The sequence below is a fragment of the Myotis nattereri genome (genome assembly GCF_964212035.1).
Source record: "Myotis nattereri genome assembly, chromosome: 4".
Taxonomy (NCBI): domain Eukaryota; kingdom Metazoa; phylum Chordata; class Mammalia; order Chiroptera; family Vespertilionidae; genus Myotis; species Myotis nattereri.
Genome location: NC_138079.1, coordinates 63,727,542 through 63,742,278, shown reverse-complemented (window position 1 = coordinate 63,742,278; position 14,737 = coordinate 63,727,542). Strand labels below are relative to the sequence as shown.

At 48.3% G+C, this 14,737-nt stretch overlaps 1 long non-coding RNA gene across 1 annotated transcript; it reads left to right on the top strand.

Annotated features, from left to right (window-relative positions):
• Nucleotides 1-272: 272 nt before the first annotated feature.
• On the top strand, nucleotides 273-10,447 carry LOC308518418. Its single transcript, XR_013995944.1, has 3 exons — nucleotides 273-464; nucleotides 7,002-7,263; nucleotides 8,888-10,447. It is a non-coding gene; the product is annotated as an uncharacterized lncRNA (long non-coding RNA).
• The last annotated feature ends 4,290 nt before the right edge of the window (nucleotides 10,448-14,737 follow it).

The window sequence follows — 14,737 nt, the reverse complement described above, 5'->3', positions numbered from 1 at the left end:
CCTCATGGAGCAGAGTCAGGGCAGTGTCTGTTAGGACCATGGAGGGGCCAGTTCCTGCAGAGGAGAGAAGTGCTGACTTCGGAGTTGAGGACCACAAAGATTTTTAATGAGAGGCTTAAACCGTAGCAATGGGTGAGCATTACGACAACTAAAGAAACTGCGAAGACTAATGATGTGTTGGAAATAGAGGGATACATTTTTAAAAAGTTGTTTGCTTGTATTTTTCTCTTTTCATATGGACAATCAATGCCGGCTCTGACAGGATGATGAGTGACTTCAAAGAGACAGATATCTGAGTTTGCAGCTCGAGCACCTGAGACTGCGAACCCTCAAGCAGATGAAGCAGTGCTCTGTCCTCTGGAGAAGGCGCCGTCCGATTCCAGGGCACCGAGGGAGCTAAACTTTATGGAAATGTCACAACTCATGGGAATGGCCCCCATACAAGTGTCTCATTGTATAGAAAGGTAAAACAACACCATTTATTGGTTTCTGTTTAAATTTATTAAGTAGGGCCACATCCTTCCTGGAGGAAAAGCTGGGCACCACATGAGTTCATCGGCCACTGTTATGTCATAAAATCCTCCATTATTCTAAATTTCAGCACCATCTTTATTTAGAAAGTATAAGGTCAGTCCTGTAATAATCAAAACTGCAAACGTTATTGAAAGTTGAGGCTGTCAGGGTGTAAATCCACATCAAGTCCTCGGTCCCAGGGAAGACGAAAGCCAAGGAAAGGCAATGGTGGGAGGCCTAGGGAGGAAGGAAAGGGAGGGTGTCTTGGGAACTCCTAGAGCAGTTCTGTTCAAGACAGTTCCACCCCAGAATGTACTCTGCGGTGTCCTGTGAAATGACAAGCTGGTCCTGCTCAACCCAGCTAACATAGGGCACGTTTCTGGTATCTGAAGGTCGCCCGCTTCTGTCCCTGTTCTGTGGTGTTTCAAGTACCAATCTCCGTTGTTTAGGAATAGTTTTTCTAGAGCGATATGACCGGATTAGAAAGGTAAAATCTTTACATTTCACAGGTTCCTGTTTCCATGTATTCCTGTTATCTGTTACTTTTATTCTTGTTTCCACTTTATCATGTAGTAGTGACTTTTACAGAGAGGAAATTGTCACCTAATTTGGGGGGTAAATAACCCTTTATTAAGGGTGTGTTTCTATTATTACTAGTACTACTAGTATTGCTGTTATTTCAGATGGGAAAGCTAAGGTCTTTCATCTGAATCCAACTCTAAAATCATTTCAACAAGATTAGAGAACATGACTTCCAAACGACAGGCTTTACGCTCCTCTCCGGAGTGTGTGGGCACGGGCTTTGGGTTTGAGCGCTCTTTGCACAGCTGCCTGGATGGTCTATGTGGAGTTGAGGCAGAGATTCTGACAGCGACGTTCACCCTAGTTTCTGGGACATCTTACGTTGAATTACCTTGTTTCTTATTTCCATTACATTGGACACGTTCATTGTTCTTCTGTTGCAAACTTAATGTAATCCATTTAGACATAATTTATATTTACATTATCTATCACTTACAGAGTATAAAATATTGTATATTTTGGTCTTCTACTTACAATTTCAGACTTGTTATTGCAAATGAATTAATTGCATTTTCTCCTTTTGCAAGGCTGAGGTGAAAACTAATGACATAGATAGGAGATAGTTTCCCCCTTGGTAATTAGACAGCCTTTAGCATTATTATTTAATCCCCAAGGACAGGGTAGGTGATTACTCTGTATGAGTGAATTGCAGTCTACAGTTCCATTTTAATTAAATTTTTTTTCACAATATGAGAGATTTGTTAAATAAATTTTAACAACTTATGTGCTTGAGGACATAGAAAATTGTTTTAAGGTTTCTATAAGATTATTACTGTATTACACTGTGATCCTCAGAAAATTTACCTTTTGTTAAATCAATTTATAAAGGAAATATTGTATTTTCCCATAGGTATATTTTGGTTATATTTATATTCTGATGGTTTTTTGTTTGTTTGTTTTTTGGTTCTGCAACCAACAAATCAGATGTGTTTAGAAACTTCCGCGTTAAAAACAAGAAAAAGAAGAAGCCCTGGCCAGTTGGTTGGGTGTTGTCCCATGCACCAGGAGGTCACCAGTTCCATTCTGGTCAGGGCACATGCCCGGGTTGCAGGCTCAACCCCTGGTAGGGGGCATGCTGGAGGCAGCCAATGGATGTTTCTCTCTTATCAATGTTTCTATCTCTCTCCCCCTTCCTCTCTCTCTAAAAATCAATTAACTAGCCTTAAAAAAAAGAATGAAACTGCCCCTTTGGCTCAGGAATTCCACTTCTAGAAATTCACCACAAGGAGGTGAGGGCCAGAAATTCAGTGTTTCTAGGACACGTCTGGAAATGTCCAAGGGCTGGTGAATGGACACGTAGCTTCCATTCCCCCCACCCTAGGCCCTGTCATATGCCGAGCTGTGATAAAGCTGACTGCACTGTGAAAGTGATAAAATGCATCTGGCCCTGGTTTGGTGAGGGATTTTGATCAAATGCAGGCCAGATTAAATCTGTTCCTCAAGAAACTGGGTGTCAATTGAGCTGTTGCCCGATTAATGAAACAAGCTGGATTTTTAAAGGATGTGGAGGCTGCGGTCAGAAAGCAGGGAACTGGCTGTCTGTTAGCAGGACACGCCAGATCTGCATTGATCGTGAAGGGGAAAAGTCTGGCTTGGTTAACAAACCTTACCAGCGTCCATAAATTAATGGTTGGTTTTAAAATGTAACTTTGCTTCAGTTCCTCAGAAAGGGGCCAGAAATAGCCCAGGGAAGAGCCACGGAGCGAGTGAGATCAGGGGCTCCTGTGGTTGTTTGTGAAAACCTGGTCATGGGGAAGCGGCAGAATTTCTGTCTCAGGCCAAATGCCTCTGATCCTCGGACACCACACAGCACAATTCAACACAGTTTCATGCGGAAGCTGCAGTGTTGGACTTGTGGCTCCAGTTCTGCTCTGAAATGATCTCTGCTGGAGGCAAATGTGTGGAAAGAGAAACCTTTTTGTATGAAGAAACCTCTCACTCAGCTCTTCCAGGGCACCTTTGTTCACAGGTGGCCAACAGGAATGTCTGAGTGGTGGCCCTCAGGGCAGTGACCTTTCCTTCGAGCGCCGCCCCCCCCACCCCCCATTTGGGGTGGGGCGTGCTTTATTTTGCCTGCAAGGAGGAGATGGTCCACAGAGGAGGCTGGTCAAATTATATTGTGGGTGGTAAGCTCTGGGTGCTTTCTTCTACTTTTAATCATGCAGGTAAAGGAGCCTTCTTAACTCTACAGACACATGGACCTGAGGTGGAGAGAGCATTAGGCTTGGAGTCGGGAGATGCTTGCTGACCTCAGGTCTGTGAGTTAGTCACTTATCATCTTTAAGCCTTTGAGGCTCAGTTCCTCCATCTATAAAATGGGCATAGTAATGCTTAATCTTCTTCTCTCACAGGGTTAATCAAATGTCAATGGACATAATGAGGTTGTGGTTGTTAATGATGATAATCCTAGCTAATAAAAGAGAAACATGGTAATTGGCATATGACCGCTACCCTTCCCGTTGGCTAATCAGGGCAAATATGCAAATTAACTGCCAGCCAAGATGGTGGCCGGCAGCCAGGCAGCTTGAAACTAACATGAGGCTTGCTTGCTTCAGTGACGGAGGAAACTAACGTTCCCCTCCTGCCTTGCCAGCCTCTGAGCCTGCAGTTTAAGAAACATTGTAACGAATATAGAAGCTAAACAAAACCCCAGAAACCAGCTTTAGTCCGCAGGGCTTCAGCCAGCAGAATCGCAACATTGTAAGCAAAGGCCAGAAACCTACTTTCAGCAGCGGAGGCCTAAGAACTGGAGCCAAGCCTCAAAGCTAAAGCTGGCCCAGAATAAAAAAGAAAAAGAAAAAAGAAGCAGTTGGGAGCTTCAGTCACCCCCAGCTGCAAACAGCCATCATCCCCTCACCCACCCAGGCTGGCCAGGCACCCCAGTGGGGACCCCCACCCTGAAGGATGTGTGACCAGCTGCAAACAGCCATCATCCCCTCACCCAGGCTGGCTGGGCACCCCAGTGGGGACCCCCACCCTGAATGGTGTGTGACCAGCTGCAAACAGCCATCATCCCCTCACCCAGGCTGGCCAGGCACCCCAGTGGGGACCCCCACCCTGATCCAGGACACCCTTCAGGGCAAACCAGCCGGCACCCACCCGTGCACCAGGCCTCTGCCCTATATAGTAAAAGGGTAATATGCCTCCCAGCACCGGGATCAGCAGAGACGCGAGGCCTCCCGGCACTGGGATCAACGTGACAGGGGGCAGTGCCCAAACACCCTGATCGCACTGCAGCTCTGTGTGTGACAGGGGGTGGGGCCACAACCACCCTATCCACCCTGCTCTGTTCGTGACAGGGTACAGAGCCCCAACCCCCCTGATGGGCCCTGCTCTGTGAATGACAAGGGGCAGTGCCCCAACCCCCTGATTGGCCCTGCTCTGTGCGTGACAAGGGGTGGCACCGCAACCTCCCCATCGACCCTGCCTTGAGTGTGACAGGGGCGGTGCCCCAACCCCCCAATCGGCCCTACCCAGAGCGTGACTGAGGGTGGCATCACAACCTCCCGATCGCCCTGCTCTGTGCATGACAGGGGACGGCGCCCCAACTCCCCAGTCGGCCCTGCTCTGAGCCCGACCAGGGGCTGCACCTAGGGATTGGGTCTGCCCTCTGCCACCTGGGAGCAGGCCTAAGCCAGCAGGTCGTTATCTCCCAAGGGGTCCCAGACTGCAAGAGGGCACAGGCCGGGCTGAGGGACCCCCCTCCCCCCAAATGCACAAATTTTTGTGCACCGGGCCTCTAGTAATAAATAATAGGTATCACTTACATAGCACTTATGTTCCAGGCACTGTTCTAAGCGCATGACATCCATAGGTTCACTTATTTCTCAGTCACTCCTGTGAGGTAGGTGCCCATACAATCCTTGTCTGACAGAAGAAATCTGGGGCTAAGTGACTCTCTTGGCCAGGAGCAGCAGAGCGGAGCGGAGTCCTGGGCAGCCTGGCCCAGAGGCACCTGGCCTAACTGTGCGCATATCCTCTCCAAGGCAACCTATGTGAGCCTGGCTTAGCATCGGCCTCCAGAAAGCAGGATTTCAGCCTGTGTTTCATTGAACAAATGAATGATTTCATGGATACATGAAGTGCTAAGAATATTGTCTTCATTAGGACTAGAAATTGGGTAGTTCTATCCTCTACAGTCAAAGCACCAAGTCTGAATTCCGCTCAGGCACCAAAACTATCAGGTGGGAGATGAATGCTTGGCCCCAGCCGGCCCCAGGCAGGACTGGGGTGTGAGTGTGTGTGTGTGTGTGTGTGTGTGTGTGTGTGTGTGTTTGGGGGGTTGGGGTGAAGACTGACAGCCCAGCACTCAGTGTGGGAGCCTGTCGGTGGCTGCCCAGAGCAAAGAGGGAGCACCCAGGCCTGAAACCCATTTCTTCATCTGCTGGGAAGAGGAATTTTTCATTCCAACAGCCCATTGGTTCTGATTGATGAAGAGAGTAGCTTCCGCTAGGAGAAGCTGACAAAGGCAATTTACAAAGGGGCGCGAGAAGGAGGAATTGAGCCGTGTGCTGCCACGCAGATGTCGCCCGACCAGCACTGTCCTGGGGGCGGGGGCGGGGGGCCTTGGCAGCTCCTCGCAGACACGCGTGTCAGCTGCGGTGTAAATGGTGCGGCCGCCCTTGTTTTACTCTTGGGCTGGGGCCGGATCAATGGCAAGCGGCGCAGAGCCATCCATCACCCAGCAGCAGGGTGAGTTATGAGGCCCCTATCTGACACCGACTCCTCCCTTGCAGGACCGTTAGGGGGCGTGTGGGCTGGTCAGCCAGGACCAGGGTCAAGTTCTCCATCGGAGGCCTTGCTCAGAGGAGCCAGGAGCTGCTGATACCTTTTCCAAAGGCAGGATGTGCTGCAGAGGAGCCGCCTCGCTCCTGTCAAGATGCCTTTGGGGGGAGCACTGTGCATCCCAAGGACCCTCCCTCCCCACCGCGTCTAACCTGTATTAGTCCACCTAAACTGGTTAAAAAACAAAACACCATTGTCCCATCTTCTCATCCATTTCTACCTCAGTGACTTCGATCCCCAGTTGGGGTGGCCTAAAAACTGCAGGTCACTCCCAGCTACTGCCCCCCCCTTTGTCCCCACATCCTGTCAGTCATCCAGTTTGGGTCTCACTCCTACACTGTTGGCTCCAGACCCTTCTGACCCACAGGACATACATTTTAGATGGCAGCTCAGCATACCACAAAGCATGTACAGGCACACACACCAAAACACCCACATAATACTTACCCTTCCTAAATGCAAAGTCCTCTGAGTGCTTTTTATTTCATTCTATTTCATTAAAACAATTCTAGTCATGACTCGGTAATTAAATTTATATCCACTAATCAGTCAGCAACCTCTTGGGCCTAATCCCTTCTCTCCATGGCTTTTGCTAGCTCCTAAGACCAGTACCCCACCATCTGTTGCATGGATGGCCAAAACACCCTCCACACTGGTCGCCCCTTGATTAGTCTTGCTCTCCTTCGATCTACTCCCAGTGTCAACACACAGAGTGAAATTTTCTGATGAAGTCATGTGATCGTGCTGTTCTCATGATCAGGAGAACCCTTGAATGGCCCCCACTGCTGCTGTGTAAAGCCCAACTCCTTTATTATGCCCCAGCCCCTAAGTTGCCTGACCTCCACTTATTGCTCTGTTTGTCTTTGGCCATTTCTCCCTCACTCTCTCAAGCTGGCCATACTGAACTTCGTTGGCTCCTTGAACTCTTTGTTGGTCTGAGTCTTTGAACAATCCTCCCTTCCCTGAATTTAGTGTAGGGTCTAGGTCTACAGTAAGCAAGGTGAGATGTCAGAAATTCCTTGATGTACAGAAGGGATCCAAAGACTTAGGGATATAGGAAGAAATACTGGAGTAACTTTATCATGTGCTACTGGTGCATTTGTCCATACGTTCCCTAAAAGGGTCCAGAAGATACCTCCTTCAACACAGCATTGAGGAACACCTGAGGAAGCAAATGTTTGCATGGCAGATACTGTTGGTGCGATACCAAGCTCCCCTTCATGAGGCTGGAACATCTATCACCCAGAAGTGCTGAGTGCTGGCTACTGCCTTCTCCATAGAATCCCTTTCCACCAAACAGAAGCCATGTTCCTGGGAGATTACACCTCCTCCATTGCTCTCCTAGGCAGCCAGAGCCAAAGTCTGACTGACAAGGAATCTAAGGTAGGTTCCTTTGCCTCAAGGTGGTGCCAACTCTGTGGTTCAATTGATGCTTCAGCAATCCCTGGGGACCGGGCTCAAACTAGTGCCCAGCGAAGACCCCCTTGCTTAGCTTTCTCTCCCTGCTCTATCCTGCTTCTCTCACCTTTTTTTCGGGGTGAGGAAGGCCAAAGAGCAGCACTTATCTGCCAGGGGCAAGGTTGACATGGTTTCTGCCATGGGCAAATGGTCAGATGGCATATCAGAATGGTTCGACCTCAGGGAGCTTTGTTGGAAACTGATTGGTCGCAATGTCCCTGGAACTAAAATGGATAGGTAGTCCACTAAAGCATTCCTTAAATTGTGCAGCTGAAAATACTCCGTACCTCACAAACAGCAGGCTGGCTAGAATGATCATGAGAGAGGGTCAAGGTCTCTTACCTAATTCTCAAGCCTAAGATGATTCACAGATCTGGAGCTCCCTGGGTGAAGGGATAGGACATAACCTTGAAGAAAGAGCTGAGGATAAAACAACAAAACAACCTCTGAATCTCCTTCTTTGTCTTTTCTAAAGGACCTGTAGGTCCTCACCATGGCAATTGTGGATTGGAGGAGGGAAATGCCCAGCCATTGAGTGAATTATTGGTCTTGGCTCTTAAAATGCCACTGTGGTCTACCAGTGAGACTGTGAGATCAGTGGAAAATGGTGTTTTGGTACAAGGCCATGTTTTGTTCTATGTCTATCTCAAATTGTGCCTGATGAGTTCTTCCTGCGCCCCAGGATCTTGAGGGGATAGTTAGAAAAGATGAAATTAGCAACTGGCAGAATCTCTAAATTGGCTGTCCTGTTGAGCAAGGTTTTTTTGTTTGTTTGTTTTGTTTTTTTTTTTTTTTAGCATGTAGAGTAGAAGCCCTTGGAGTTGTCCTCACTGTACCAAAATAGAAAACTTAAAGCCTTGAATTCTCGAAGGCCAGCTAGATTACATGCATTATCTAATGTGCATGACCACCCTGCAGGAATGCTATCATTAGCTTCCTTTCATAGATGAAAGGCCTGAGATGCTGAGAGCCTAAAGAATGTGCTCCTGTGAAGACCTCTGGCTCTTCATTCCAGGCCTCTGCTGGCCTGCAGGTGTTGCCTGGTCCACGTGGCCCCATTTTCACCTCCCCATGTCATAAACGTTCAAGCTCTAGGTTTGGATTTGGGGAGGCGGGGGGGGGGGCTTCAGAGGAAATGCTGTCCACTTCTGCTCTCTCTGTCCCGAGGCTGAACAAGGAACACCAAGGGAGCCTTGCAAAAGGGTGGAAAAGCCTACAATGTCCTATCAGCCTTAGTCACCCTAGCTATCACCTTGTATTCCTGCTGAAGTAATTTCAGAAATGTCAGCAATGAGGCAGCCCCCAGTGAAAGCTTCTCCATAGAATAGAAGCTTACATGGGGTAGGCCTCCTGCTGTGGACTTGAGTAGTGTCTCTCCCCCACCCCCAAGTGCATATGGAGGAGCCCTAAGCCCCCAGTGTGACTGTACTTGGTGTTAAGGCCAATAAGGGGATAATAAAGGCTACGTGGGGTCCTAAGGGTGGGGCTCTGATTCTGTAGCACCCGTATCTTTAAAAGAGGGAAAGACAGCAGAGCGCTCTCTCCACAGGCACATCAACGAAAGACCGTGTGAGGACATAGCGAGAACGCGGCCATCTACAAGCCAGGAAGAGTTCCACCTGAAAACAAATAGACCGGGACCTTGGCCTTGGACTGCTAGCCTTCAGAACTTTGAGTGAATGAGTTTCTGCTGTTTCAACCCGTGGCTGTGGTCCTTGGAGATGGAGCCCTCGCACACTCAGGCACTTCCCTCAGCCCAGCCTCTGGCCTCTGCAGGCACGCTGTTTGGCCACAGAGGCCGACTGTTTGTCAAGTACTTGACTCCTGATTAGATTTCTAGCAAGAGTGGTGTTGAGGACTCTTTTTCTTTAATAGATATTACTATTATCATGAAAAATTATACGCTACCCCTGCATTCTGCTAGAAGACTGATTGTGAGGACTGCAACAAATTGTGGCATAATCTTCACTAATGCATAATTAATACACACTGATTCAATTAGTCAGCGCCCCCCCCCCTTTTCTTGCTAAAAAATTTACATTTATATTAGAAAAGCAAGGAAATGTGAGAAAGGGAATAAAAATCCCAGGCACTCTTAAGGCCTTCCTCCCTTCTTTGTTTCCTCCTGGTGCTTTTCAGCTCCAAATGCTGCAGGGAGCAAGGGAAGGCCTGTCTGCAGTGACTTGGCAAAGGGACACCCTCTCCCAAATCAAAACCTGCCTGTCAACCTAGACGCCCCTCTTCATGCCCACGCTCACGCAGCCTGCACCTTGAGCTTATTCTTCTTCCTACACATCTCTTCAGTGTGACATTTCTCCCGTAGCCCCACAGCCCTCGTCAGCTCCTTTCTGGACTTTACAAGACTTTCAACCCATCTTTCTAGCTGCTGTTTCCTCCCTCCCATCTACTTTCTATACTGTTGCCCCCAACCATCACTCTGAAATCCCTTTAGTAGTTCCCTATGGAGGACATATTTGACTGGCATCTCCAACTCCCTTCCCAGCTTAAAGGATGGGCACATGCCCCAGGCCTGCCCCAGTTTACCCCACCCCTGCTGGCTGTGACTTTCACTGGAGCCTATGAGAAAAGCAGCAACCACATTCTCTGTGGAATCATTAATCTCTAATAATTCATCACTTGAGAATCAAAGACCTGAGAATGACTGAGGTCAAGGAAATCCCTTGATAGAGAGAGTAACAGAGGGTGGGCTGGAAGGAAGAAAAAGGAGAGGAGAGCATGATGATTTTGTTGTTTTCTGCACCCGAACAGTGCTGGGGAGCACTTTCTTGTCCTGGAATACAGCCCCCTCTCTAGGAGTGGCCCTCCCTTCCTTCCCTCCTCATCTCACTACCTCCTCTCCACCCGCCCCCATACACACCTCTACTTGAAGTCTCCTGGGTATAATGTTGGATTTTAGGCTTCTGTGTTCACTCAGCCACCATGGTCTCCCGAGTCTCCTTCTGGCTGACTCTTCTCCTTCGTTGAGATCCAGCTCAAATGTCACCCAGCTCCCTCCCTCTCTGCTGCCACCATGGTTGAACCCTCCTCTGTGCTCCAACGCAACCATGGCTGGTTCTGTTACCACAGTTAATAAATTATAATTGCATCTAGTGGGCTGAGGGCAGGAATGCTGTTAAACATTCCCCGGCGTGCAGGACAGACTCCACACTAAGAATTACTGGGCCCCAAATGTCCACTGTGCTGAGGTTGAGAAACCTTGCTGTAAAGAGAGTCTCCTGGATCCCAAAGAAAAAGAATCAGGCTGGTGTCACATCAGAGTGCCCAGCACCAATGTTAGATAGATGTGCCCTTAAAGGCTGTCTTCAGAGTCCTGAGGAAAAAGGACTTTATTTCTAGAGTTCAGTGCTCAGCCGAACTGTCAATCAAATGTGTGTGTGTGTGTGTGTGTGTGTGTGTGTGTGTGTGTGTTGGGGGCATTTCTTGAATCTGAAAGCACCTGTAAAGTTTACTATCCCCATACATTCATTTCAAAAACTGATTTGAAGTGGTATTCCACAAAAATACAAGTAAGGAGTCCAGAAGATTAATAGCATCTGAAACAAGAGACAGAGAGTGTTGAGCCAGAGGCTGCAAAAAAAGTGAGAAAAAGTAAATAAAACAAATCCATTAGACTCGGATGCACATAGAATCCTCACTCAAGAGGACAATATAAATTCAGGAGTCACCAGCTCATAGATGTAAATATTTAAAGCCACATAAATATTGTTTAAAGTTACGGGAGGCCACCAGAGGAATAAAAACAGAAGCATGGCACTGGGGGTCGGGCTAGTGCCAGGCATGGGGGAGAGCCTTTTATGCCCTGCTCTCTGGGTAGCTTTCTTTACGTTAACCCCTTGTACACCATAAGTGTCTGTAGGCACAAGCTGTGGACCTTCCCCACATGCCATGCACGTCTATAAAAATAAATGTTTTCCTAAAGTGGCAGCCCTGACCAACCTTAACATCATTTTTCGTGAGAATTTTCAGCTGAAAATATTCAAGAACACCCGAGTTGTGAATAATATATTTACTTGTATAATATTCATTGCAAATTATTTTTTTTTAAATTAAATTCAAAATATCTTGGGGTGGGGGGTGGTTGCCATTTTGGACACGTGGTATTATCTGTGTGATAAAAACAAACTAGTTTAAAAATCTCTATTAAAAATAACATTCTGAGCCCCCATTCTTTTGAATAGGCAATGAATCTTTATAAGAGTTCCTATTGTTTATCTCAGGGAAAGGAAAAGAATTGGGTGCAACCTGCATGCCAACAACAGGGGACTATTACATAAATTATGATGTATCTACTCCATTATGTAGTTATTAGAATAATGGGATTATTGAAAACTAATGTGGAAATATAAGGGATATCAGGAAATAATGTCAAAAAAGATATACGTACACATTTTATGAAATTATGCTCATTCGAAAAAAGGCTGAAAGGCAATTACCCCAATGACAGCAGGGCTTATGTGAGACTAATAAGATTATAGATAATATGTAATACATACATTTTTCTTTTACTCATTTCCCCAGGTTCTAGCTATAAAGTTACTTTTTATAGTTTAACCAGTCTCCCTTAAAAAGACTAAGACGGCATTGTTTTTAGAGCCCAGAGATGTCAGGGCAGACAGCTCTGGTGATTCTTGTTGGGCAGGGGGACCTATCTCTTCTTAAACAGGAGATTGGAAAATTACCACCTTCTGGCTGCAAAAGGAGGCCACAGGGGTTCTATCAACAAGCAACATCTGTGGTTATGATTTCTTTCTGAATGAATAGAAAAACAAGAATTCAGGAACCCGTGTGTGTGTGTGTGTGTGTGTGTGTGTGTGTGTGTGTGTGTGAAGGAGTTAGGAACTTGGATGCTAATACTATTGTATGATTAAGAAAGGCCAGTGGTTTTCGGTAGGAAATGCAAAGCTGGCCCCTGAGGGAAGTTTCAGGAGATTTTGATCCAAATTAATCTGAAGTTTTAGAGTCTGGTGGCAACAACCTCTGGGATGGATGTGAGCACAGAGTAAGATGAAGGTAGTTTAATGTGTCGTGTGAAACTAGGTGTGTGGCGGGGAATGGAACAGAGGCTGTGTGGCAAACACTGGTGGGCGTCCTCGAAAGTACCCATTCCTCCTTCTCCTTGAATAATAGACGCCCCCATGTGGAGCCAGGCATCGGGTCCCCAGAATAAAAGGCTATATTCCCCACCCTCCTGAAGCTGGCCTGGCCATGCGACAGGGCTCTAGCCAGCAGTCTAGGCAGAAGTGGTGTGTGCTGGTGCTGGGAAGCATCGCTAGGAAGAGAGCAAGCCCGCATCCTTGCTCTCCTCCCTTCCCTCTGGCTGCGCTGTGAACCTGGCAGCTAGAGCTGGGGCAACCGTCTGGGACCAGGAGGTGGCCTTGGGGATGGAAGCCACCCAGCTGAGCAGTGAGGCAGAGAGAGCGGGCCCCACCCGCTGAGGCCCAGGCAAGCTCTGGGCCACCTCACGAATTCCAAGCCTAAGTGTGGGAGAGGAGTGAACTTCTGTCTTGTTTAAGCTGCTGCACTTGGGGTTTTTGAAGCACATGTTAAACCTACAAGGGAGATGGCGGTGAGAGGTGGTTTCACAGTCCTGCCTCAGGGGGACCCTCACCTGCCCCATGTCAGGGGCCTTTCTTACCTACGCAGTCAGGAGGCGGCTTTCAAGACAAAACTGAAAACCTCACAAAAGCAAAAACTAAATAGCAGCGTAGACTCTCCTGGCCCCCGAGGGGAGAGACAGCACCGAGACTGTGCGCGTCAGGCTGAACCCCGGCCCCGGGCACAGGCTGCTGAAGGCGCCCACGTGGGCTGTTGGGAGCAGCCCAGCCTGGCAGGCGTGTCTGCCTCGCCGCAGAGCCTCTGAGCACGTGTCAGACCTCGTGTTCCTGGGGCATGTCAGCGGCTGACAGGCTGGGACTTTCCAAAGCTGCCGGGAGGGTCCCCTCTGAATGCCCTGGCGCTGAGGGAACCCTTCCTGCAGCTGTCGGAAAGAATCCTGCTTCCTTCCCCCCCCCCCCCCCCATCTTCACTGTGGACTCACAGGACGAGGCCAGGGCAGGCCGGGCAGGCGGTGTGGTGAGGGCAGGGCGCATCACATGGTCTGCTGAGGGCGACCAGGTGGGGGAGCTCACTGGTCAGGCTCCCGACCCGCATGGTCTCCCCTGAGGAATACAGGGCCTCAACGAAACCTTCTTGAAAGTTTCCGAGACCATCAAGGGGGCGTGACCCAGCCACCACCACTTCCGCTGTCTTCTCAGGAGAGGGCAGTGCGCCCTCCTCGGCGGGATCAGCACCCAGGCCCTCTGGGCCTGTCAGCAACTAATTCGTGGCACAGCTAAGAGGGGACCCCAGGCTCTGGCCCCAGCCCAACTCTCTCTCTCTCTACCAAAACTCCATACTAATGCCAGAGTAAACCCACAAAGCAAATGCCACGACATTCAGGAAAGCCCTTCATAAACTGAAGCTCTAGCTCAGTGGTTCTCAACCTTCTGGCCCTTTAAATACAGTTCCTCATGTTGTGACCCAACCATAAAATTATTTTCGTTGCTACTTCATAACTGTCATGTTGCTACTGTTATGAATCGTAACGTAAATATCGGATATGCAAGATGGTCTTAGGCGACCCCTGTGAAAGGGTCGTTCGACCACCAAAGGGGTCGCGACCCACAGGTTGAGAACCGCTGCTCTAGCTCAACCTCAGGCTCTCTGATTTCTAACACTACATCCGTGGCTCCTGGTGGCACCGTGCGCTTTCTCATCTGGCGGTAAATGTTCAGACTTTTGCTTCCCTCCTACTCCCATTTCTTCCTGGCTGCATGGGCACTGGGTTATTTCATCAGCAAGGGAACTGTACTTGACTTAAAGGTCGAGTTGGAAGATTTGCTGATACACAGCAATAATAATGATCTTCAAAGAAATTAACTTAGTCTCAAATTTTGAACCTGTGCTATATGAAAAACTTACATCTCAGCATTTCATAACTGATGGAGAATTCTAAAGAGGAAATATTGGATTCACAAATGAAATCTTCGAGAAGGGCTATTCCAGCCAGAGCAGTCTGGGCTGCCCACTGGGGAGACCACAGGGGCTGGACGGGGCTCTGTTCTCAGCTCACAATTGGATTCCGACTGGGATCATTCATTCCGAAAGGCGCCTAATGACGTTAACCAGACGATGCACTCAGCAAAGGCAGTCGGGTTTGATTCATCTTGAGATTGGCTTTGTTCACATTTATTCAGGGGACCCACATAAGACCTTGAGCCCAGAATTTAGTGGTAATTATACATGATTGATGGTCAAGTCAGGAAATCTGGTGGCGGTACTGAGACCTGATAGAGAAAAGCGTTTCCCAGCTGCTGTGTATTCCTCTGTGAGTGGCTGA